The sequence below is a fragment of the Vanellus vanellus genome, assembly GCF_965231255.1.
Source record: "Vanellus vanellus genome assembly, chromosome: 5".
Lineage (NCBI taxonomy): Eukaryota > Metazoa > Chordata > Aves > Charadriiformes > Charadriidae > Vanellus > Vanellus vanellus.
In genome coordinates, this window is record NC_138910.1 from 75,249,501 (window position 1) to 75,273,443 (window position 23,943).

General features: G+C 38.1%; 1 long non-coding RNA gene across 1 annotated transcript; it reads left to right on the top strand.

Annotated features, from left to right (window-relative positions):
• Positions 1-500: 500 nt before the first annotated feature.
• Positions 501-23,937, top strand: LOC309672019. Its single transcript, XR_014269208.1, has 3 exons — positions 501-620; positions 16,859-16,963; positions 23,910-23,937. It is a non-coding gene; the product is annotated as an uncharacterized lncRNA (long non-coding RNA).
• The last annotated feature ends 6 nt before the right edge of the window (positions 23,938-23,943 follow it).

A 23,943-nucleotide genomic window follows, 5' to 3' on the forward strand; every position in this document is an offset into this window, starting at 1 on the left:
CTCGGCCGAGGGCGCCGTGCCCGGGCAGCGGTGGGTACCTCCCCGCGGCGTGGGCCCCTCCGTCGTGCTGCCTGCCGCCGGCTTGCGGTGCCCCCCGGCCGGTGCCGCCCTCCGCCTGTGTGCGGGCGGCAAGCGGGAGGGTTCGGTGGTGGTCCGCAGGCTTGGCGGGACCCCGCGGGGGGAAGGAGGCGGGGGGGGAGCGGGCGGGCTCCCTCCGCGGCGGTGCGGTGCGGTGCGTCCCCCTGCTGCGGGTGACTCCTCCCGCTCCCCGCCCGTGACGCCCGGCGGTAGGCGGCCGGGCCGGAGGTGGCGGCGCGGCCTGCCCGGCCCCCCGCGCCGCGGGGCGGGGGTGCGGCAGGCTCCGCACTGCCTCCCCGGCGGTGCCGCAGTGCCGTGCGCTGCCTCTGGGGCCGGCCAGGGGGCGCTGGCTGCCGATAGCTGCGGCGGCCTTGGCCGCGGAGCCAGCGAGCGAGCCCGGCTGGCAGGCGGTGAGGGCGGGCGCCGGCCTCTCCAGCGCTCGCGGGGTCTGCGGGGCCCGCCCGGCAGCGAGCGGCGGCGGAGCGCGGCCCCGGGGGATCCCCCTCGCCATGCAGACCCGGCGGCGCCTGTTGCCTCCCGAGGTGAGTGAGAGGCGCCCCAACCCTCCGCCCCCAGGCCCGGGAGGCCGGGGTACCCCGCTCCCCAGGCCCCTGCCGCCCGGAGCGAGGCCCCGCGGGCGGGCGGGGAGGACTCCGACGCCTCAGCGAAGACCCCGTGTCACCGCCACCGCCCCGGCCCAGCGCCTGGGGGCTCCGGGTGTCCCCTCACCCCGCCGCCCTTGTCCCCCGCACGCCGCCAAGGGGAGAGGCGCCTCGCCGCCGAGGGGGAAGGCAGCGATCGCCCCTTGAGCCCTCACCGGCGGCGACGCCGGTCGTCCGAGCCCCCTCCCCGCCATTCCCCTCCGTCCGCGGGTGCCGGGAGCGCGTGACCCCCTCGCCGGCGATCCCCTGGAGAAGAGGAAAGAGCTCTTGCCGTCCTCCATCGGGGCTTCCCCCCCCCCCGCCCCGCCCCGAGACCCCCCGTGTGCCCGCCGGTGCCGGTGCGGGGCAAGGCGCGGCTGTTCCCCGGGCCGACCGGCGCCCCCGGGCCGCGCCGTGCGGGCGGGAGGCAGCGGGCAGCCTCGGCTGCCGGCCCGGGGAGGGGAGGATCCCTGTTTGCATCCCGTGCCCTTTTTATGGCCTGATCTCCGCTCTCTCCCCGGGCAGGGAATGTTACTTGCTCATCGCGATGTGTAACAAGTCACTCCCGCAATGGTGGTAGTGGCGGAGGGGGATGGGGCGAGCGGGCGGGATGCGTTTTATAACATCTCTAATTACGTGAAACTGTGGTCATGTCTCACTCTAAGAATAACTGGCACTCTTGGCATGTCAGGCTTTTTGCAGAGGTGGGTTAGTTACTTGCTCATAAATGTTACGGTTAAATAGGTGCATATGATGGAGGGTGGCTGAAGAACTGTTTTTATCTTGTTAACCAGACTGAGACACAAGTAGCAGATGGGAGTTGATAGACTTTATGTTTTCATGTTAACTATCTTGTTTATTTATAGACAAGAAACTCCTGATTATTTTGTGACAGAGGTTTTTCAGAGTGTTTAAGTTTTACACATACTTTCATTCAGTTCAGATATTAGAAGTTGACTGAACATGGAATCTCAAATTCCGGCAATCTTTTTATTAAGGATGATTGTATTAGATTAGAATTTCTGAATAACACTGCCCTCAATATTTTAGTCCAGGCTGAATCCAAAACTGGAAGGGCCCCTGTATAAACAAATAAAATAATAATAATAAAAAAAGACGCTCTTCTTGAATAAAAGCTTTTATTTTCTTTAGACAGCATTTTACTGACTAGGCAGTGTCTTAAAACATTGTAATTAACTTTTATTAGCAAATTATTTTTGATTGCATGGAACAAATCCAGATTTTAGGTACTCCTTCAGTGGTTGAAACAACATCAAAATCCTTTGTTACTGCCTCAGCCTAGTAGTGCACTTCTTTTTATGAAGTTATGGCATGTGATACAAAATGAGAAGAACAGTCTGCTTGACCCAAGAGAGACAAAATTAAAAATCTCTTCAGAGGTTTGGGGAATCTGAAATGGAAGCTGAAAAGGGGCCTAAAATCTCAAGCAAGCCTCCCTCTAATTCAAGTCCTGATCTACACCTAGCAAGTGACCATGTTCTCACAGATTGTAATTGATTCTCTAATTGTCCGTTGCTTTATGGTGCCTTCTTTAGTGTGTGAAAAAGGAAGAAAAACACCCCAAACCTGCATTGCTGAGTCCTGATATTGGGTGTTATTTTTGTGTGTTAGCTTTGAGTCAGTTATTAGGCTGGGGATTAAATACTTTCAAATGCACATTTCAGGATCTGAGGCCTGGGGCTAAGACTGAGATGAAATACAGTTGTTTTAGTTTGGCGTAGTCTGACTGTGATTGTCTCAGGGAACAAAGGTAGAGACTGAGCAAAGATGCAGTATTAAAACTTGTGGCCTAAGAATGATAAGCTTTTAATGTCTGTTGCTGCCTGTCCACTAGCTGTGCCAACTTCAGCAGAAAAATAGCTTGGTAGTTTTCTGGTTTACAGGCTGTCTCTAAAAAATTACCTGGAAATTATTTTGCAAAAGGATTAGAGTGAAGCTGTGCTTTTAAATAAGAGTTGGCCAAAAAGATATATATTCTGGGAAGAAGTTCTGTATTCATGTTCTCTTGATCAGAAAAAAAATCTTTTTGATGCACTAAGCTGAGAATCTTCCAAATAAAAGTGAGTTTCTTGACAGAAAATCAGATGAGGGGTAATAGTTTCAGTGCATGGTTAGTCTGCGTGCTGATGAATCAGCGATCTTTTCCAGAACATTGTTGGAAGACACCAGTTTATTCAAAGGCTACTTTGAAAGTTTTATATAAAGGCTACTGTTTATTTTTTTAATGTGATTGAGATTAAAGTCTCTAAAGAAATTGAAAGGTGGCCTGTTTTAGAGGTCTATTTGTGATTCTTCATGAGACTTGAACTTTGAAATGAACAGAAATGTGAACTAACATGCTCAGCTTTTTCCCTCCTGTTGTTTTTGTGAAGCATTGAGAAATGTGTCTGTACAATGATACTAGAAGCTTACAAAGCTTCTTCTATTGATAAGAAATATACAGTCAAGAGCAAATGGCTGAAAGTAAGTTAAAGTATTGAGTTTTAGGTGATAGAAACAGCTTTTACTTCTGTGTTGGCTTTAAGTGTTGGCTACAATTGGCAACACTGGGTAAATTATATCAACTAATGTAAATGAATGGGAAGTTTTAAAAGATATATCAAGGATCCTTCATTGACATAGTAGTTTCTACTTAAATTAGAATTCAGGACACATATTCATAGAAATTTATTTCACTAGTGACTAGAGCAAAACAGGCTAAATATCACACTTTGAAAAATCAATGTGATAAAAGAAAAAGACCATTATCCTAATACATAAAAATGTATGTTTTATATATAAATAATTATTATTTATTTTATAGATATACATGATTCTATTTTTACAGACAAATAAATTATTTTCCTACTTATTGTTTGGTTGGCTGGGTTTCACTTAATTGAAACTAAAGCGTAACACAATTTCTTCTTTTTAATTTAGCTGTTAAGATTCTTTTTAGACATTGAACATTTGTAAATTTTAAGGTGCCCTGTTAAATATTACTGAGTGTAATTCTCAGCTAGTGTTTGTGGAAAGGAATGAGTGTGAGTGCCATTCCTAGGGTATTAAACTATGTCATTCCTTTAAATGTTAGTTTCTAGAGAAAATTACAAGACATTGCAGATCCCAGGTCCTTTTAATTGGGATTAATGGAATGCTGCCCTCACTGCTTTTGTCTTTGACAGGTATTTGTTTCCTGAGTGTGCTTTATGATGTTTTGTCCCTTTTTGCATCATACACGTGCTAAGTTTGGGATATTTAGGAATGCTACTGTTCAGACAGCCATAGCAGACAGGTGGAATAGGAAAAATACTTTTAAGGCGAGTTTATGTGTATTCTTTCACTGAATCTTTCAATTTTGTTTATTACTGGAATATTACAACAGTAATTACATTACTGATGTATTGCTAAAAGGGATAAGTAGAAATGTGTAATACTTGTTTTCCAGAAATAACAGCCCTTCAACTAGTGCATCGGCATCAAATAGGCTGAAGGTGAATTGCAGAGGAAATCCATAATGGGTCACTTAAACTATTTTAAAGTTCATTACTAGAGAAATCTAATTATTTTAAAAACATAGGTTGAAGACAAACAGTGCGTGGCCAGGAACTTATGGGTGACGACACTGGGTAACTTGTTCCTTCCGTCTTCTTTCATCCAGATCTGCTCAAATGGGAGTTGACTTAAAGAAGCAAGTCTGGTCAGTTGAATTTGACACAGGCATAGTTCTGTTACAGGAAAAAAAAAAAAAGAAAAAAAAAAAAAGAAAAGAAAGAAAGAAGAAAAGTGATAAATGATGTGAAAACCAGGTGTGGAGTCACAACCTGTAGATCTTCAGTGTTTTAAAAAATGTGGAGCTAGAGTGCTCTCTGAATACCTTGCGTGATATCTTCAGTCTAAGTATAAACTAAGGCTATAGTTGTCTTAGTTATGAAGTCCAGTGAGGACAGAGCTTAAAGAAACTTTAGTGTTGTTTTGCTTCCATGTAAAATTTGATAATTAACAAATGTCAATATACGGCAGTCTGACCATATGTTATGTTTTGAAGTTTTGGTGTGCATATATTAAACTTTTCACATATTTTGTTCCCAGCATCCACTATATGTTGGGCAAATGAAAACATGGACTTCAGCGCTGAATTTCCACTAGCTTTGGCTTTTTGTTTGTCTTTATGTTCTAGAGTAGCAATTATGAACCTTCATATGGAATTATTTGCAGATAATGCTAATGGCTGTACCCTCTATATTCTGTCTCTATGGTGTACATAAAATATATAAATATTTTTGACTTGTTTGCTGTATGTGTTAATATTATTTATATCTTTGATATTTTGATGCCAACCAAAGCTACAAATCTACCTTATGAGTCAGTGGGGTCACCGTAGTATCAGTTGTTAAGGGAATACACTGAAGCATTCTGCTGTGCTCTGCTAGGATCATCTAGGTTTTTCTATGAAGAATTGTACTGCGTGCTACTAGTATACATTTTGCTTCTGTTTTCTGTACTTTCCCCCCCTCCTTTCAATTTCAACAGGAGGCTTGATGAATTTTTTTAAGAGATTGATTGCATGGTGAAGTTGAGTAGGACTTCTCAATAGGAAATGGTATTGCCAGTTAATAATTTTTCTTAAAATTGTTTTGTTGGATCTCTGTTACTGGTTTGGTTCCAACACAGTAACAAAGGTGGAAAGCTTTCTAGCGGAGGCTTGAGGCATCAACTGATACTTTAGATAGTGATGCTGAACCTTGGTTTAGGGTATGGCTTTGTATATAAAATAATGCAGTAATGTGTCTTTGCTGGTGTCTTTCTGTTTTTTGGCCTGGCTCAACCTGAACTGACATTTGCAGTAGTTAAAAAAAAAAGCACTAAAGCCTAATGTAGACAAAGCTGGAACTGTTTTTTTTCTGCTATTATCTATGTATGAAAATACTGTTGTGTTGTACATTACAGTTGGATAACTATTTTAGGACTGTTCCCCAGCTATTCTTCATTAGTGACAGAGGAATTAGGCATGATCAGAGATGCTGGAAATGTTTTGACCCTTTGCTTGCATTGCGAAAATTCCTTGTCCAGTTAAGAGTTAGAAGACATGCTATCTACCAAATTAGGGCTATACTTACATGTTATGTTTCATTGGGGGTCTTACTTATTGATGACTTCTACTTCAGTTTTGCCAAAGGGCGGTTGTGGACCTGAATAAAAAGGCAAAATGTTTAGTATATGGCTTAAGTTCAGTGCTCTTTTTTTTTGTTAGTTAAGTGGTAGGTGGCAGGAACCTATACTTCCCTCTTCCCAATGAACAAAGGATCCAAAGGTTGTTTCCTATCAGGTGATAATTTGAAATTAGGCCACAGTTATGTCAGTGATTCATGTGTGCTCTATCAATTACAGAAGTGCCGTAGCTGCCCTAGTAATACCTATCAGCGTTACTTCTGGATTCTTGCAATTTTTAAAATTAATGTAGTATGAAAGTTTTTGTTTATTTTATGATATCCTGAAGCCTTTTTCAATAAATAATATAAATCAATTTTTATACACGTGCTCTGAGTACAACATTTATATTTCAGTCTAAGTTTAAAATTTTATTTGGGAAAGTAATATGGGTGAAATATATTAGAAAATTCATAGAAGATTATCAATGGAGGAACATACACTGGTACATTTTTCTAAAAAGTAGCACGATGAACTTAAAAGGAGTTGGTAATGTTCAGTGTAAGAAGCAGATCAAAGAGCTTTCTATATCACATAATAGCTTCTTTATCTGTGAATGACACTGACTATTAGAGGAGCTTTTCTATTTCCAGATTCAGTTTTGTAGTGTCAAAACTCTGCTTTGAACTCAGCGTACATGTGACTTACCTGTTTGCATTCCAAGTGTCATCTAGATGATTGATTTAGGATCACTACAATAAAGGCCAAACCATTTGAAACTATGAATTTATAGTGTATATAGTTGTTATAAATTCAAGAAGAATTGGCAAATCATGTGACTATGCATAAAATGTATTGCTTGATTGGTTGGCCAGTCAGATTATTGGAAGTTTGGATATATTACAAGACAAAAATTGCAGACATTTTCAGATCTGTGAGTTTTTTATTTCTTAGTTATTATTTACTATACTTTTCTTTCCTGCATTTCTTTTAACCTGGACAGTGAAACTGTTCTCTCATCTGTTTCCTTTTCTTCTTCAACAGCTTTGATTATTTTTTTTTCTCTGTCATTTTTTTGAGTTGTTGGATTTTAAGAGGAAGGTTCAAGAACGGTATCATTACCAGTAGGATATGGGGCCTGGTTGCTGGTGATCTAGATTCCTCTGGTCTATGTTGTGTCAGACCTCATTCTGATCTCGGGTGTGCCACACATCCAGTATCTGAGGTAGACTTTGATGATCTCTGTGGGGATGACTTAGGTAATCCCTGCCCCAGTCATCTGCCGAAGACGCCTGGCAAAATTAAATTTGTATTCCCTCTTCAAGTTCTGCAGCTCTGAGCTTTGCATATCAATTTAAACAAAACCAAATTAATTTTGTTTCTACACCAGATTGGGAAGTGCAGTGACTGAAGAGGTAGCACATTTGCTTTTTCTGCTTGTGATGTAGAGAAGGAAAGGCAAGTGGGCCTCTGCGAGCTATCACAGAAGAGGGGTGGATGTCTGATGCTGGTGATTTCTTAAATAAGGATGATATGAAAGGGAAGAGCATGTGTCTTGGATCTCTGTGTGTGTGTCAGTTCCACTACCTCTTGAATAGGGATAATGCTTACCTGTATTTTTAGGACATCACAGATCTAGGGAGCATGTTCCCTGACGTCATGCAAGACTGAGGACAGAGAGCTGGGCTTGATTAAGCCGATGCTCAAAAGAGCTTAGTGGTTCTTGGGTTGAGTCAGTGCAGTGTGCTGGCCCAGTGATAAAGGAGCTCCCATCACTCTAGCTGAAACAGTGGGAATCTAATTCCAGATTCCTTTCTGATGGCCAGGGCTTATTTTCTGCCCATAATTCTTTAGAATTTGTGAAAGATTTTTGTAAGTAGCAGGGAAATTCTTACAAGAGCTGGAGATGGAGAGAACTATGTTTTGTTTTGAATTAGAAGATGTGTTGAATGTGTTTTATAGTGTAAACTGAATCTGATGGTATTTTGAGATACACTATTTGTAAGGTCCTTTGAGATACACTATTTGTAAGTATATTGTTCTACCATCAGTGGAATGAAAGAAGCTTGTTTTTCTGTAGGTTTAAATCCTTTTGATTTAAATCCTTTTTGCACCTTAGTATGTCTTCCTTTTCTTCCCTGTCTGCAATAACCCCAGCTTTCTCACATAACGCCATAATTCATTTTTTCCCAGAGCTGTGTGGGTATTGATTGCCCAGCAGGTTGCAGCCAAAAATACATATAGCAGCTTGCTTTTCCCTTGGAGGACAGTCATTTGGATTTGTTTTTACTGTGCAGATACTAATTTTCATGAATGTGTATTTTTTTGGAAAAGATGAACATAAAAAATAGTAAGTGAACAACATGGTTCCATAACCTTCATTTATGTAGGAGATCAGGTTAAAGATACAGTACTTGAAAAGTGATAGTAACTGAATGCTTACTGATACATAAGACCTCTCCTTATTTGCGTTATTGAGACTGTGAATACTGAGTTTTCTTTGTAGGATGGAGGAGACACAAAAATTACACAGTTAAAATATAGCCAGCAAACCAATCATGTCAATGTAATTTTTTATTCCCTATCTGCACTGTAATGCAGATAAATGAACATTTAATATGAATTGAGAGCACGTAAGAGGAAAGTTCCCTCTGCCTATTAATTTTTATTTTTTTCATTTATCTAGCACTCTTTGAAATTGCATGTTCTTCTGCAGTACGGTAGAAATACATGCTATAGCTTGCTTCTGAGACTTGTGCTTTATAGAGAAAGGCACAGGTATCTGATCTACATGCTTTTTGGGGTTTACACTTCAGTACATAGCTACTGTTTCTGTTTGCTGGCCAGTTTGGTAGTTTAGCAGAGCATATTGGTTGTCATGTTACAAAGTTAATGTGAGTGCTACCTTGGTTAATTCAAAATGACTATTCTAATGATCTCTTATTTGGTGAACTTGAAAGTATGTGCAAAGCACACTTCTTAGGTTATATTATTAACAGATTGCTTTAAATAGTATGTATATTGAAACAGCCTCTTAACTGAAACATCAAATTGCATTGATTGTAGGGATTTCATACTCTGTTTCTGTATAAATGATGAAGGCTGAATAAAACCCCAGTAGCCTTCATGTATTTTACAGTTTTTTCTTGATTCTTTTATAAGTGTAACCTTAAAAGGTCATTACTTAACTTTAAGTGTCAATCTACCTATGTACTTTTGTGCTTTTAAGTAATTATATTAGCGTACTGGCATAATAGCCTCTCTAGTGTATTTACCTTAGGTTTTGTTAACTATTCACCTGTAAAAGGCATTTTAACCTATCACTGGAATTTGCGCATATATATATTTTTTTTTTTTTATACTCCTGTAGAATGAACATGGGTTTTATTATGGCAAGAATTAGAAGTTGTTTCTTGAGACTCATGGGCAATAGATGCATGTCTATTTAGTGGTTTTGTTCCCTCATTCTTTTCCTATAACGCCCTTTGTGGCTATATTTTATCTTTTTTTTTTTTTTTTTTTTTTGCCATTAAGCTTCATTTCTGTACAGATGGCTTGTAGATCCAGTTGTAACTTCTACTTTGAGGAAATCTGCAAATAGTAGCTCCTATGTAGTTAATAAAACTTGTCTTAACTACAGGTTTCAAATACATAGATGCTTGAGGGAAGCAGGTAGCTGTGCTGATCCTAGATGTTGGATACCTAGTGTGTGTATGTGTCAAAAATTGTGTTTTACAGTCTAAAAGGCTGAGGGTTTAAATTAATTCATGAAGGAGCCATGACATCAGTAAATAATGATGCGGATAGGTAGAAGGCAGGTTGGTAGTTACAACAATGTCTTATGTTTTGACTGTTATTTTGGACACATAATTTTTTTTCTTTTTTGAGAGCTATTTTGTCTAAAGACTGTCATTTATGTTTGCAAAATGGATGCATCACCACTGTTACTGGATTTGTTCCCGTCATTCTTAGAAGTGAGGAATAATATTGTGTGGTTAATAAGGTAATTTACAACTGTTTTATACCAGTGGATCTGAACAGTGATGTTGAAACATATGGGGTTTCTCATTTTTTTGTCAGAGAAGGAAGGAGGCATGGGTAGGGATAAAGAAAACGGACACAGGAAGAAGTGAGTGAGGAAGGAACGTGTTTGAGAGGGGTAAATAAGACTAAGTGAAGAAAATGGAACACAAGAATATGCTACAGTCTGAGAAGGAGAGGTAAAGAAAAGAGGTAGGGATTCATAGCTGAGCAGAATCAACCACCATATCAGTGGACAAAAGAAGTGGCAGAGGTGTCTCAGTTTTGCACTATCTGAGAAACATTGCGTCTGAGTTTAGGGGGATTTGGTGTTCCTAGAGCTCTGTAAGATTTCTGAAAACTATATTTTGACTTATTAATAATGAATGCTTTCAAATTTATTTTTTTATTATTTTTTTTTAATCTGTTAAGCCTTTATTTCCTGTGACTGCCAACAATGATACAGAATTATGGGGACTTGGTTTTATAACTAGAACTTTTCTGAGTCTTACATAATTTTTAAGTAAATGTCCTAATTGGTATATTGCACCACTGAAGCAATGACAAAAAAGGCTTTAAGGCAAATCTGAATTCGAGTTACTTGTTATTTCTGTTGGTTAGCTCTTAGTCCCTTCAGCACTGTTAAAAGCACATTAATGGACCTTAGTATAAATGAGAATCATACTCAGAAATAGCAGTTTCAGTACACACTGTTGCCATGGATGTATTGAGTTGTATTGAGTGAGTTACTAGTTACAGATGACTTGAGACATAATGCACTGTGAGCATCAGCGATGTAGTTAGATCATGATCACAAAAGTGGGAGTGAACTTTGCCACATTTGTCAAGACAACAATGTTTTGTAATGTGTTAATATTGTGTGTGTGTGTATATATGTTTGATCTTGGTGTGACATGAATAGATAGGCCAACACAAAATGGGAATTAAAAGTCAACTTCCTTTGTGATAATTTCAGGTTGAAGAGAGTATGAAATAAAAATTCATAGACATCAGAATTTATTTTCAGGGATGCACAGTCATCCAGCTCTACATAACATAGGATTTGAGAAATAGTAACTGTTTGCTGTCTATAATTATGATATTTCTTAAAAATGTGTTGTTACATAGCTATCAAATGAGTAAAAATGGCTACAGAAGTGTTGGAAAGAGAGTGTATCCAAGTGTGTTGATAAAGGTAGCTTTAGTAGCTGATTGACTGCTCTTCAGTAGAAAGTGACTGTAGACTTTCAGACTTTTTTTCTGTACAGATTGTCCTTTCTCTAAAGAGCAGCTGAGTGCATAAATTGTGTCGCTTCTAGCAGCATCTCTCCCCAGTGGGTACAACTCAGAATTGATGGGCTGGTAAATGGTGGCAAAGTCGTCTCCCTCTTTGCCTGTTGTCCTTTTCATCCATCCCATTCTGGTTGTGTGGCAGTTCTGGCTTTTATCATCAGATATGGATTTTGCTCACGGCACCTGCAAGTATTGGCCCCTCATGGGTTTTATAAAAAGGACAGTTCCTTGGCAGTTGGAGGCACTTAATTAGCGATTCTAGGGGACCTTAGTAAGTTTTTCCCATATTGCCCAAATCTAAGAAACACCTGAAACACTGATCAGTGTATTTGGGATTCATTCTTGTTTCTACCCTACATTAGAAAGAAGGAAGACTCATAAAGTATTAGAATATAGGATTAATCCACTCTGACATACATAGTGTGTGACTTTATAATAATTTTATTCTTTGAATCTGTTAAACATTAACTTCTAACACTCAAACCCCGGTTTCTCAAATACAGAAACATAAAAAGTCATCTCACAAACATATTTATTCTGTATGTTTTACTTTAGTTCGTATTTGAATAAAGTTAAATAACAACTTCAGTGTGTTAAATGTGTTGATTTTTTAAAAAAACCCACATTATTGCATTGATCACATCACGTGGAACCCATGCACAAATTAAGAAACATGATTTTGTATCAAATTTATGTTTAATGCACTGTGCATTAATTTTTTGGTGGTTTACAATGTTTTGAACTTGTGAGTTGTATGAAACAAAGCGTTATAAAACATTAGATTTATAAACCACTAAATTCTGAAATGAGCTCTGTGAGTGTATGAGTAAGCTCAGGAAAGGATTTTCTCCTTTTTTTTCCTACTGTATTCCTCTGGAAAAACTTGCATTGAAGGCAGCACTGCAGTGTAAATCTATCCATTTGTTCTTCCGAAGAGCCGGGGATGAATACTTTTTCAAGGCAGTCAAAAGTAGTTATGCAAGAAAGATGCGTGGTTCCTGTCTCCAGGTGCTGAGGGCCCTGCCTCTGCAGCCTGCTGAGGAAGTACGGGCTTTTTGGCAAGGCAAACAAATAAATCAATTTCATTCTCCTTGAAATAGTAAAAAGGGTAGGAAATGGAATTTATTTTCTACTGTAAAGTGTTATAAAGCAGGTGTCCTTTTTAGTTGAGCTGCTTTCTCTTATTTACTGGAGGACAAAGGTTGATAACGCTGCTATAATTTTTCTTGTCTCCCTATTACTTTTGAGTGTGATACTTTCTATAACGCTTCTTTGAAGTTGCTGCTCTTTTGACTGCCTTACTGCTGCCCTGGCATGCATGAATGTCTCCTTATGGAAATTTGGCTGGAGACGAAAGTGAAAATAATAGCTTTAAAAATGACATGGGGAAAAGTCAAGGGAAAAGATGCAAATATTAGTGAAATAATTAGAGTGACTGTATTCTGCTTTAGGCGTTGTCCATCTCTATTTGTGGAGTTGATTGGGAAAAAAGACAAACCAACTCAACATTGAAATAGTTTATCTTTTGTCAGGGTCATGGGTAGCGACCTGGTATAAAGTGTTGTATTACACAGAAATAGCCTGCCATGCACCAGTCCATTCTTTGGTTAATTTATAGCAAGTAGTAGGAGCATCAGCAAATTATGGGAAATAAAACCAAAGGATATTTGGTCATCTTGAGCCTATTTGGTGCAGGAAAAGGATTAGCAGCAACTGTGTCTTGTTTGTATTTGTTACATTTCATCTTTTGCTGCTGATTTTAGTATTTCTTATTAAATGGATTTATGGGGAGCTTTAATGGGATTTTCTAATCCCAAACTGTTTCTTAGAAAAGGTATTCTTGAAAAATGCTGTTGTTATTTTAGAGTTGTATAAGCAATTATTTTCTTTATTTTTTTCTGATGCATTGCGTGGCTGCTCGTTTAATTTATTAATAGAACAATTCATGTTGAAATGTTTAATTTGGGCCCTAATCCAAAGTCCTTGCCGTTGCAGGCATTTTCATGTGTGTGACACAGATATTGCTACTTCTGTGTTACAGATATTTTAGAACACCCGCCCTTTCTTTTATTTGGCAAACACTAGGTAGAAAGAGCACTGTACTTTGTCTTTGTACAGAATGAATAGCTGTTTGAGAGTCAAGGTAGTGTTCAGGAAAGGTAGCAGCAATGGAAAATGAAGCTTGCTTTCATTCAGTTAGTATGGACATACACTGTCCATATAGACTCCAGGTGCTGTTGGGACAGTGTATCCTGAGACAGGTCGGGAGGAATGCTTTTGAGGGGGGTGCGTTCCTGCATAGTATTTAGTCTTTCTATGCACGTTAATTCCTTAATATGAACACATGTTCATGTGAAACTTGACTCAAAGTTGCTGCTTCATCTGAGAGAGGCCAAGAAGGAACTGTTATGAAGTGACAAATTGTTGAGCGCATGGTAAATGGCCGTTATTCCAAGCATTTCATCACTTGAGTGAAGAAACTCCACCTTTTCCACTTGTGAAGATTTAGCTTCCAGATTAACTGATCAGATAAAATAATTCATATTGTATAACTGATGTGTGTCCTGAAACTTGCTACCTGTTTCCCCTCTTGTTTAAGTACACTGTTTTCCTATTGATGTAACCCCCTGCTATAGTATTTCTTGCTGTAGTTTTTATTCTTGCAAAGTTGGGACCTGAATACGTCCGCTGTATGTGGTCTCTCTGAATGTCCCATCTGATAGTTCCTGGGTGTAGACAAGCTAGGAAGTTAAGATACCAGCGTTGAAATCTGGGTTTGCGTTTAAGATAATGCCTAGTTCAACTAATCTAGCAATAATAAAGTGCCTTAAAATGGCTGCAAATGTATTCCTGCCTACTCAAAGACATCTTCTCACTGGTAGCACATTATAGAGGATCTGTAGTGTAGTTAAGAGTTGGATTCTTGCCAGCAGATGGAAGCATTTTTTAGCATCTCTTCATGCTTTGAGCTTTTTCTGCATTTTTTTAACATAGTATCAAAATTGCTTCTTTTTCAGTCTCTTGCCATTTATTATAAGCTATTCCAATTTGTGCTAGTTCAGATTACTTCCATTTGATGTTGTAAATATTTTTTACATTCTTTTTTGTGGAAGATATTTCTAATTTTGTATTTTTAGAGCTCTTTTCTTCTATTCTTCATCCTCTCTTTATTCTGGGCACGTCTGTGCTTGTCAAATTTCTCTTCAATTTCTGTTTTGCTTTTGCAGTAATTGGCAGTCACCCTCTTGGAGCTCCTGAGGGAAATCATACATGTAGGGTATAACCAAAGCAGCACCTGAGTGATACCACTGTAGGGCAGGAGCCAGAAGAGTTCAGCCAACCATCGGCAGAGGAGATAAGAAACTGTGAAATGCTCAAAGTAAGCAAACCGGAACGGCAGAGACACTGGGACTTCTTAATTTATAGTGATCTTAGGTCTCAGAAGGCACATAATTTTTAGGTGGAAATGTATGTATTTTTTTTCAAGTGTGATGGAACCCTTTTTTAGCACTGTGTATAATTTGTGAAAAACCTAATAATCACTAGGTTATACATTCTTGTGAATATTCCTGACTCTCCTTTGTAGTTATTCTTTTTGTCCTTGATTTTTATTTTGATATAATTCTCTAACACTAACTTTGTATTGGAGAAAGAATTTGGCTCTGTTATCAAATTGTTCATTTTTTCAGGAAATCCAAACCTTATAATTTACTTTTTTACAATTGCTTTTTGTTCAAATATATTAAATTCATATCTGTAAGCATGCTTTGATTTTTGCATTGATCTTTGTAAGGGGAAATGGCTGCCGAGGGTAAATGTTGAACCATAAACAAAAAGCTCTAGGACTTCCAGGTAATATCTCTTCAAAGCTTTCTTTGGAGACTGGTAGCAATTGATTGGATCTGTGTTCTTCTGAGTTGAATGGTTACAGACAAAAAAGTTATTACCTGGGAAGAATGGAACAAGGAAGGCGGATCGGAATAAAAACAATGAATAACAAAGCTGTACTGTTGTGTTGAATATCGCTTGCCTATAAGGCTTGTTGGCTTAGAGCACTGGTAACAGCACAGCAGGTTTTAGCTGTAGGTTGCTAGGTCTGACCTGGTTTTGATTGGTGAAGACTGAAGTTTGTGGTTAATGTATGACCGACTGGTTCATGTGAAATGTGTTTGATGTTCATGATGCCGTTGACAGGCCTTGTCATAAATCACAAACAGAATTGTCGTTAATTGATCCATCTTTTCAAAGGAGTCATGAAACCTCAATCATTTTCCTCCACCTACAGGCCAGGAGGGGACATGGTGGTGGTACAGATAACCTTGCCCTGCTTCCATAGGTATTTCATATCCCTCGAAAAAGCTTATCATTCTGAAGTCTTTCAGTGCAATTAAATTTTCCCTCACCTCCATTTTTGCATGCTTATGAAGCCTATCTGAAGAACTTTGTAATATACTCATTTCTACCATTTCCCAAATATCCAAAATTCATCTTAGTTTATAGAGGCAGAAATATACATGGCATCAGAAATTTTACTTGCATACAGGAATGGTTCTGTTGGCATACAAACCTGTGGGATTTTATTCTGAGTTTGGAAACAGTACTACTAAGAGTGCTACTATTCAGTTCATTAGTTTCCTGGAATTATTACTGTAGCTTATTTCTGAAAGGAATAATAAACAACCCTGGGAAAATTGTAGTATAACACTGAATATCACTTCCATGCATGGAGAACTGATTATTTTTCTTTTTATCTCTGTTCATTTTGCCGGAATTTTAAGATATTTTTCTAACATATGCTGCTGCTTCATCAGGGCACTAATAAATATTTCAACTACCTAACGGGTCAAATACCAGCACCAGCAAACCTTAAAACATGAGTATAACTTATCTAACTCCTTGTTCTTGTTTCACTGTTTGTCATAAACTGGTCTCGTCTCTTTGCTCGTGGCTGTGTTGGATTTTTGAGCTGTGTTGACTGTTAGGATGCAGCCTGTGAAAATGAGCACCTGACCTGTAGAAATGCTGTAGTTAGGAGAACAAGACAGTTTCTTCTGAAGACACTTTTTTTTTTTTTTTTGCTTTGGTCCTCCCTGCTGTTAAAGGTTGATGCTATTGTGGTTTTTGAGAAAAGAAGCCTTTAGGAAATGAAGGGACCCTAAGATTGTAGGGGGAATAATTTGAAGACAAACCCAGTTGTTTAGCTGTAACAAAATCCGTGGGAAGCTCATGAATATAGTTTATGGAATTCAGAGGGCCATGAATTTTTTGTTGAGTATCAAAGCTACTAGCTCTCTATTTTTGGAAGGCCTATTGTAGTGTAATATAATTAACTTCAGAGGCTAGTTTTATAAATTAAGCGTTACAGTCAAGGTCATCAGCAATACAAGGACACTTGAGTTGCTGTCTCACTCTGTGGGTTTACAGTTATATGAAGAATAATCATGGGTAGGTAGCAATGTATTTTTTATTAACAGCTTTTTTCACCAGAATATTGGAGTAAATGAATGGCATAGTGCATAGGTCCCTGAATTTAAAGCTGCAAATGTAATCCAAATCATTTGAAGGCTTGCAGCATTTGCCAAATATGCCTGTGCTCGCTGCAGTCATCCGTTGAAAAAACATGGTTTGTGGCAGAATTACCAATCATAAAATACATGTTTATATTTTCTTTCCAGGATCAAGTAGAACACACTGATTCAGCAGAACTGGCTGGTTGTGCTGCAGTCATCATGAGTAGGCACAGGGTCATTCGTTTCTTAACATATGTATAAGAGAAAAAGGTAAGAGGCAAGTTCTGCTTTAGAATATAATGATTCAGGGGTATGTACTTGAAATGCATGTATTTTTATGTATGCCTATGGGTATATATTTATATACTCCACCTCAATATATGGATATATAGCTTATATAGAAGACGCTGGAGTATTTTTAGCATTTTGTTGTTTTGGTTTTTATTGAGAGTAATTGCCTTGTTTTAGAGAAAAGATGTGTCTTACTTTGTTTGGGGGAGAATTGGGCACACTCTTTCTTCCTCAGTCTGTGCTGTAGGCAGATCTCATCAGTTAAAAATACAGCTATTGCTGAACTCTGAACTAGCTGTTCATTACAGCAAAGGTGCTTGACTTCTTCCTCCCAGGGGCAAATAATACAAAGAACAGTAAAGAGAGCTGGAACAATATGTGGACTTGACCATTGTTTCTTGGGGTTAAAGGAAGTCCTCAGGAGAACTAGATCTAATAGATTAATTTGTCCAGTTGATATGTAACTCCAGGTTGTCAAGCTATGGGAAAATGGTTTTTATTAGGATGAATGAGCAATGTTTGATTTCAATTTGATCATGCCCCTTGTGACTTTCATCTTAGGAGTCTTTCATATATATTTCTGCTGAGGAATATAATAAACTGCTTGAGTATTTTGTTTAGTAAGAGTTTACTGAAATGTGTATGTTCACAGTTTCATATTGAAAGAGTAGTCTACACAGGACAGCATGATAGAAAGTCCTGAGACCTTATTCTGGTTCTTTGCATACTCTGATTTTTAAGCCTTTGCTATGGGGCCAATAGTTGTATGATGGTTTTATTTCCTTTTGGTGCATTTTTTGTTATAGAGTTTTAATGTGATTGTGTGCTGGTCACTCACTGTTAGAGTCCAGAAAATTTGAAAGACCTAAGGCTGTCAGTTCTAATGGTGGAAACATCTTGAGGGTAATTCAGGATGTGCAGTGCAGAAGATCAAGGGCTACATAATTCCTTATTGTAGAGACAAAAAAAATTTGAGAGTCTTGCTGCTTTGCAGGTAAAACATAAGGCCTATCGCTGTATACAGATCATTTCCCAAGAAGAAGCTGGCATGTGGGATATCTGAGCTGTCTTGAGAGGCAGTTTCCAAGGTTAAGCCTATACCATCTAATTTTAAGGAAGGTTTTTCTGTCCTTTACTTCTGTCTCATTCCCTCCGCACTAATCAATTAAAGTTTGTCTTATGTCTAAATGCTATGATGACTAGGATAGTAATTCTGGTTACATATGACAGATGGTCTGGTACATGCCTCCTTATATTTAGACATTAGGGGAGACTAGAGCATGTAAGCTTGATAAAACGTAAGTTCTTAAGTTTTAGAGATGAAGATGGTGATAAGTTCATGCTGTCATATGAAGAAATTGATAAGTAAACCACAGAGTTTCTGAATTACGCATGATCTGTGATCCAAGAGGAGCTTGAAAATAATCTGATTGACAGGCTGCATGTTTTCATTAGCTTTTTGCCGTGAAAGACAGGAGATGACTCTGCAATGGATAACAAGTGATCTTGGGTTCTGGACTTACTGTACCAGTGGATGATAGCCATTTTATTCTTTTTTTTTTTTAATAAAGAATTAAAAAAAAAAAAAGCTAATTAATGTGGATTTTGGCTATAATTAGTCTTTTCTGCCAAATCTTTGCATGGAGGACTGTATTTTTGAAAAAAACACCTTACACTTCACTGGATTGGTGATATATGTCTCCTTTTCCTTGCACTGGCACAATATCCTCTTCTTCATATTGTTCATCCCAATATATACTAACTTAGGAAGTGTTTCCTTTTTGGCAGCATATAGCTAAAATTGCCATTGAAATTTCTTCCTGATATGCTCATGGTTTTATTCTCATTTTTCCAGAGTTTGAGTTGTGTGTTTGCTTGTCAGCTTCTCTCCATGTCATGGCTTGGAATAGTTGAGCAATACTAAGAGTTTCGCAACTATCAAGGATCCTTTAAAAATGTCATTACAACGTTTATACTAGGAGGAAGTTTGGGACTAGAATAATTCTAAAACTGCTCCGAACTTTTACAGTGGTATAGTGGTGAATTACAATCAAAGTTTCCAAGGACCTGTAAAGGAATATGTTTCTTTTTATTTATGTTGGATATTTCATAAAAATATTAAAAATAAAATTAAATTCTAAACCACAGGGAAAACAGCTACTCAATTATTGTAGCATACTGTGTTAGAGAATTTTCTGTTTTCTGTGTTGATCTTTAGTTGCTGGCTATGCAGAGTTGAAGTATTAGATCTTAAACTGGCAAAAATATGAGTTGCTGACAATGTGTTGGTCAAGAAGCATTGTGGGTATCTGTTAGGAACATGAGTACTTGTCCTCCTTTTCAGTCAGGAAGAGGGCAGGAAGGACTTTTGTGCGTTTGGCAGTGTGTTTTGCCCTTGGGCACAAACTTCTGGAAAAGCTTGGGGATGATGTTAGACCTGAAGATTTGCAGCTGACTTTTTCTGAAAAATACCTAGTTGCATAGACAATGAGATCTCATTTAGAGTGGCTGTCCCTTTAGTGACTGTGAGTTTAAAAATAAAAGATTCTTCATATATCCTGGTATACCACTAAGTGAAATAACAATGATGGTATAAAATTGGTTTGTTCTCTCTTCAGTTTGGACTATGAGCATCCGTCAGTCTGGCTTTTGGCTCATTACGGGTTTATGCACCGGTATTTGAGCTTCACAATTCATATGGTTACATATATTCATTTACACATAGTTCTCTCTACTTAGAATTTTTAAAAATATAGAAAAAATTGCTCTGTCATTGGACCAAATTTAAACTCACAAATATTATATCTTTAATATTAGATAATACAGATGTTAATAAAATAATAATTTCACAGAGATGCTATGAAGTATCAACCACATTGGGATTGTAAGGGAGTGGGAAAAAAATTCTAAGTCTTCTTTAAATGCACTTGTTATTGTTAAACATGTCGTCTCCTAAGTCTGACTATTTGTATTTTTCTAATGTTATAAAATCACACTTAATATAAAATTTAAAAGTCAAGCCCTTACTAAAGTCAATACAAATTATTATATTTATTATGAACTTCTAACAATGCTTTCCTTGGTTAGGCATATCTTGTTCCCGATTTGTATGACAATGAAAAACCAGCTAATATAGGACTAAATTTAGGAAATGTTAGGGGCAAATATAGGCTTATATTCTACTTACTCCAATGTGCATAAATTTGAGTTAGTTCTGAAGTAATTTTATCAGGCTTTCAGTTGGGTTTTGAAGTTGTATCAATAGTATCAATAGTCAGGACTGAATTTTTCTAAATGTTTGAAAGTTACACAGCATCAAAGTGCAGTCATGCAGAGTTACTTAAAAACATGTTTTCAGCCACTATATAATCAGCATAACATTCCTTCCCCATCAACTTGCTTGTCAGTAATCATTATCTTCTCTCAAATAAACAAAACAACAAAAAAATCAATGCTTGTATGTAGCCTATTTCTTTGGGGCCACCCATATTGCAGAGTTTGTCCTAGCGAATGCCTTGACTGGATGCCCCTTGTCACTATGAACGTTGCATGGAAATCTGCGTGTGGTAGCTTCAGACAGTGTCACAGTTTAACTCTTGAACACAAAAATTTTGTACGACACTTTTCAGTCTTGCAGTGCTTCACTGACAAATACTCTGCATCGTTGACCTCAGTAGTAGGATTTTGCCTAGGAATAATTATTCACGTTTTCATCAATTGTTTGCTAGGCTGGAACGTTATAATTATAATGTAAATTAAATACATTATAAATGGATGTGAAATTATATGGTATTTCGAACAAAACAGTCTTACTATAGTGAGTTAATTTTGGTTGATGTTTAGTACTCAGAATGGAAAAAAAATTCAAGTGAAATATTGATAGGGACAGATTCTAATTAACTATTCAATATTTGATATTTACTGAGCTAGTAAAGATGCTTCCTGTTAAGGAGTTGAAATGAGGTGGAGAGAGAGGTGCAAGAGAACCTCCAAACTCTCGCAGTTTGGATGTAGTTTGGATGAATTTAGTATTTGTATGTCTAAGGAGAAGCATCTGCTTCTTAAAATTATTTTGGTTTAATTGAAATGTGTGTGGTAAATGTAATTGTTTCAGTTAAAATGGTATGAAATATTTTTAATACAATGACTTGGTGGACAGATTGAGTAACTCAGAAAGACCTTACAGTAGGTAACTAAGGGATCAGAGAGTACACTGTCACAGTTAGAAGTCAGAACCTGGCTTTGGGTAGAGAATGTTGAGACTTCTGAAATGCAATCTTTGATCAAAGTTGCCAGCTTCTCCACTGTTTTGTTATAATCTTTGCATCTGTGTACACTAAATACTATGGCCAATCATCTATTTTCCTTGCAGAAGGAGTTAATCTAGAATCCCAGAACAGAGGACAAATCTGGAAGTTTGTAACATGACAAGTCTAGTTTATCTCTGAATTTCTTTGCAAAATGGTCTTTTTTTGGGGTGATGCTTATTGCAGTTTCTAAGTTGCTGTTACAGTAATTTTCTTTAAAATTGGCTTTTTGTATATATCTTTAAAACATAATTTAATCTGACTATTAAATAGCAATGTACTTATGTTGTAACATGATCATCTTTTAAAAACACCATGTGTCAAAGTTGAGGTCAACCTTAAAAACTTGAAGTCTGCATTTTGTGATATTTTAATGCATGATCTTTTTGTACCAATAACCTAATTGTAGCTGTTGCCCACAATAAACACGGACCTCTATTTAATGTTGTAGTAATTGAAATTAAACTGGTTGATGTTTTCCTCAAATCCAGATACTATAGAGCTAATGTTAAAGTATAGTGTTAAATTCGGAACTTCTTCTGAAGTGTTTCTTGTGTCTGTTGTACCTCTAGTGTAAAAGAGCAGGTTTTTAATTGAGCTGGAGTCTAGCTGTCAGGTCTAACACTGTTTCTTACTGCAAAACAAGGTTCTCACCCTCTCCCCCTCCATTTCCTTATTTCACAACACCGAAAGCTGACTCTGAAGAGAATTAAGGCTGTTCTGGATGATGTTCAGAGAACAGATCAAATCAAGGTCTCTCCTTGTGGTATATAGGTTATGGCATATATTTCTTAGTGAAAATGTCTTTGCTGGTGGTGAATGTTTTTAAAAAATGAATCGGGGTGTCTTGTTGCTACAAGCCTTTGGTAGCAAGAAGACCATATTCCTACTGTTGGGGTGAAAATGTTATTTATTATGTGAAAGAATACGTAGAAAGTTATTTAATTACTTGGTGTTGGGGGTTTTTTGTTGCTACCTTGTCATCTTCCTTTCTAGCCTGAGAGTATCATCTTTTGATGAGACTACTTCTGTGCATTTTGCTACATAACCAGTGCCTGCCTTTCAGGGAAACAAGGATTATTGAAGCAGGCATTTTAAGAGCTAGCACAATTCAAGTAACACCCATTAAGTCCTTTAACAACGTTTACAAGTATGAATCTTTGAAGCATCTCTGGGAAATGAGGAGTGACACAGAATACCGCTAGCCTGGTATACGTTAAAAAATCAGAAGCACGGAGAGTTTAAGCTACTTGTTCAAAGCCACATGAGCTAATCAGTGGTAGCACAGAACTGAAAGCCCGATCTTCAGATTGTTAGTTGGCTTTCTGGTTCTCTAGACTGTTATTTTCTGACTGGTGTTGGAGCAGTTTTGCTCTTACCATTATGGTGATTCTGATGGTTAGACACATTAATGACGGCATTGCACTGCCACCATCATTTGGGTTTTGAAATATCTTAAAGGCTATTGCTGGCTTTGATGACAGTTGTGTTTAAATGCTCAGGTGGAGGTCAGTGTTTTTCTTAAATGTTAGAAATTCAGGCAATGCCTTCAAATGCTGAAAGAGGCATCGATAATGAGCTGTGAGGGCAAAAGCACGTGACTGGGTTTGATGTTGTTCGTTAAACATATCTTTGCTCATCTGTTACAGTGGCAGTGCTTTGGTAACTACTGATGAAAATTCTTCCTCTTCCCTCTCTCCCTGTTTATTGTGGTGGAAAAAATATGTCATCTAAATAATATTGAAAATTGCACTGATAGGTAATGAAAAGAAAGGCTTGAGATACAAGAAAAATTGTTTCCTGTATAGGAAGCATTTTACAGACCCTAAGCAAACACTGCATGAGAAAGAACTATATAACTTTCGTTTTTGTTACATTGCCCTAAAGAGAAGTTTCTAAGCAGTCCAGGAATTTCTGAATTGCGGAATTCAATTTGATGTGCTACCTGTATATAACTTTCTCCCAAATCCTGAAAAAAGTTTCCTTTTATTTTGGCCTCTCAAAAAGATTTGCCACACTAAATGGAAAATGCATTGAATTAAGCATAGGGACAGATGTGCATATTGTTTTATCAGTTCTGTGGTGTGAAATATATTCTTCTTTGAACTGACATGGATTTGCAAACTCAGTTTGCTTAGTATTCTTTAATTCATCTGATGAGGATATTTTCTGTTGCTGTGACAGCCAGCATGTAAAAATGAACCTGTGTTCTTCAAATGTTGTTGCTGCAGACACCTGGTTCACATCAACACATTTATTTTTTTATTTGTGTGTGGTGGGATTTTTCAAAACATTATTTTGCAAGTGTTTGCAAATACTATGATCTTATAAAAAATCTGGGGTTTGCTTTAATTTTAACATTTTAAAAAACATACTTATAAACTTGGGAGATGGGAGGTAATAAAATCCAACGCAAGTTTGGGGAGGTTGTTAATCTGAATTAAGCAAGTTTAAGCACACAAATAATTTTTATTCCTGAAAAATACTTTTGATTTATGCATGTAATGTACGTAAAATTTGATTTACAGAGGACTACTTTTCCCTTAAATCAGGGCAATATGTAGTAGAACACTGCTGACTGATGGTTAAATATCTGATTGTAATGTGTTCTCTGGCAGGTTCAGACAAGAATCTGGTGGTCTTTCCCTGACA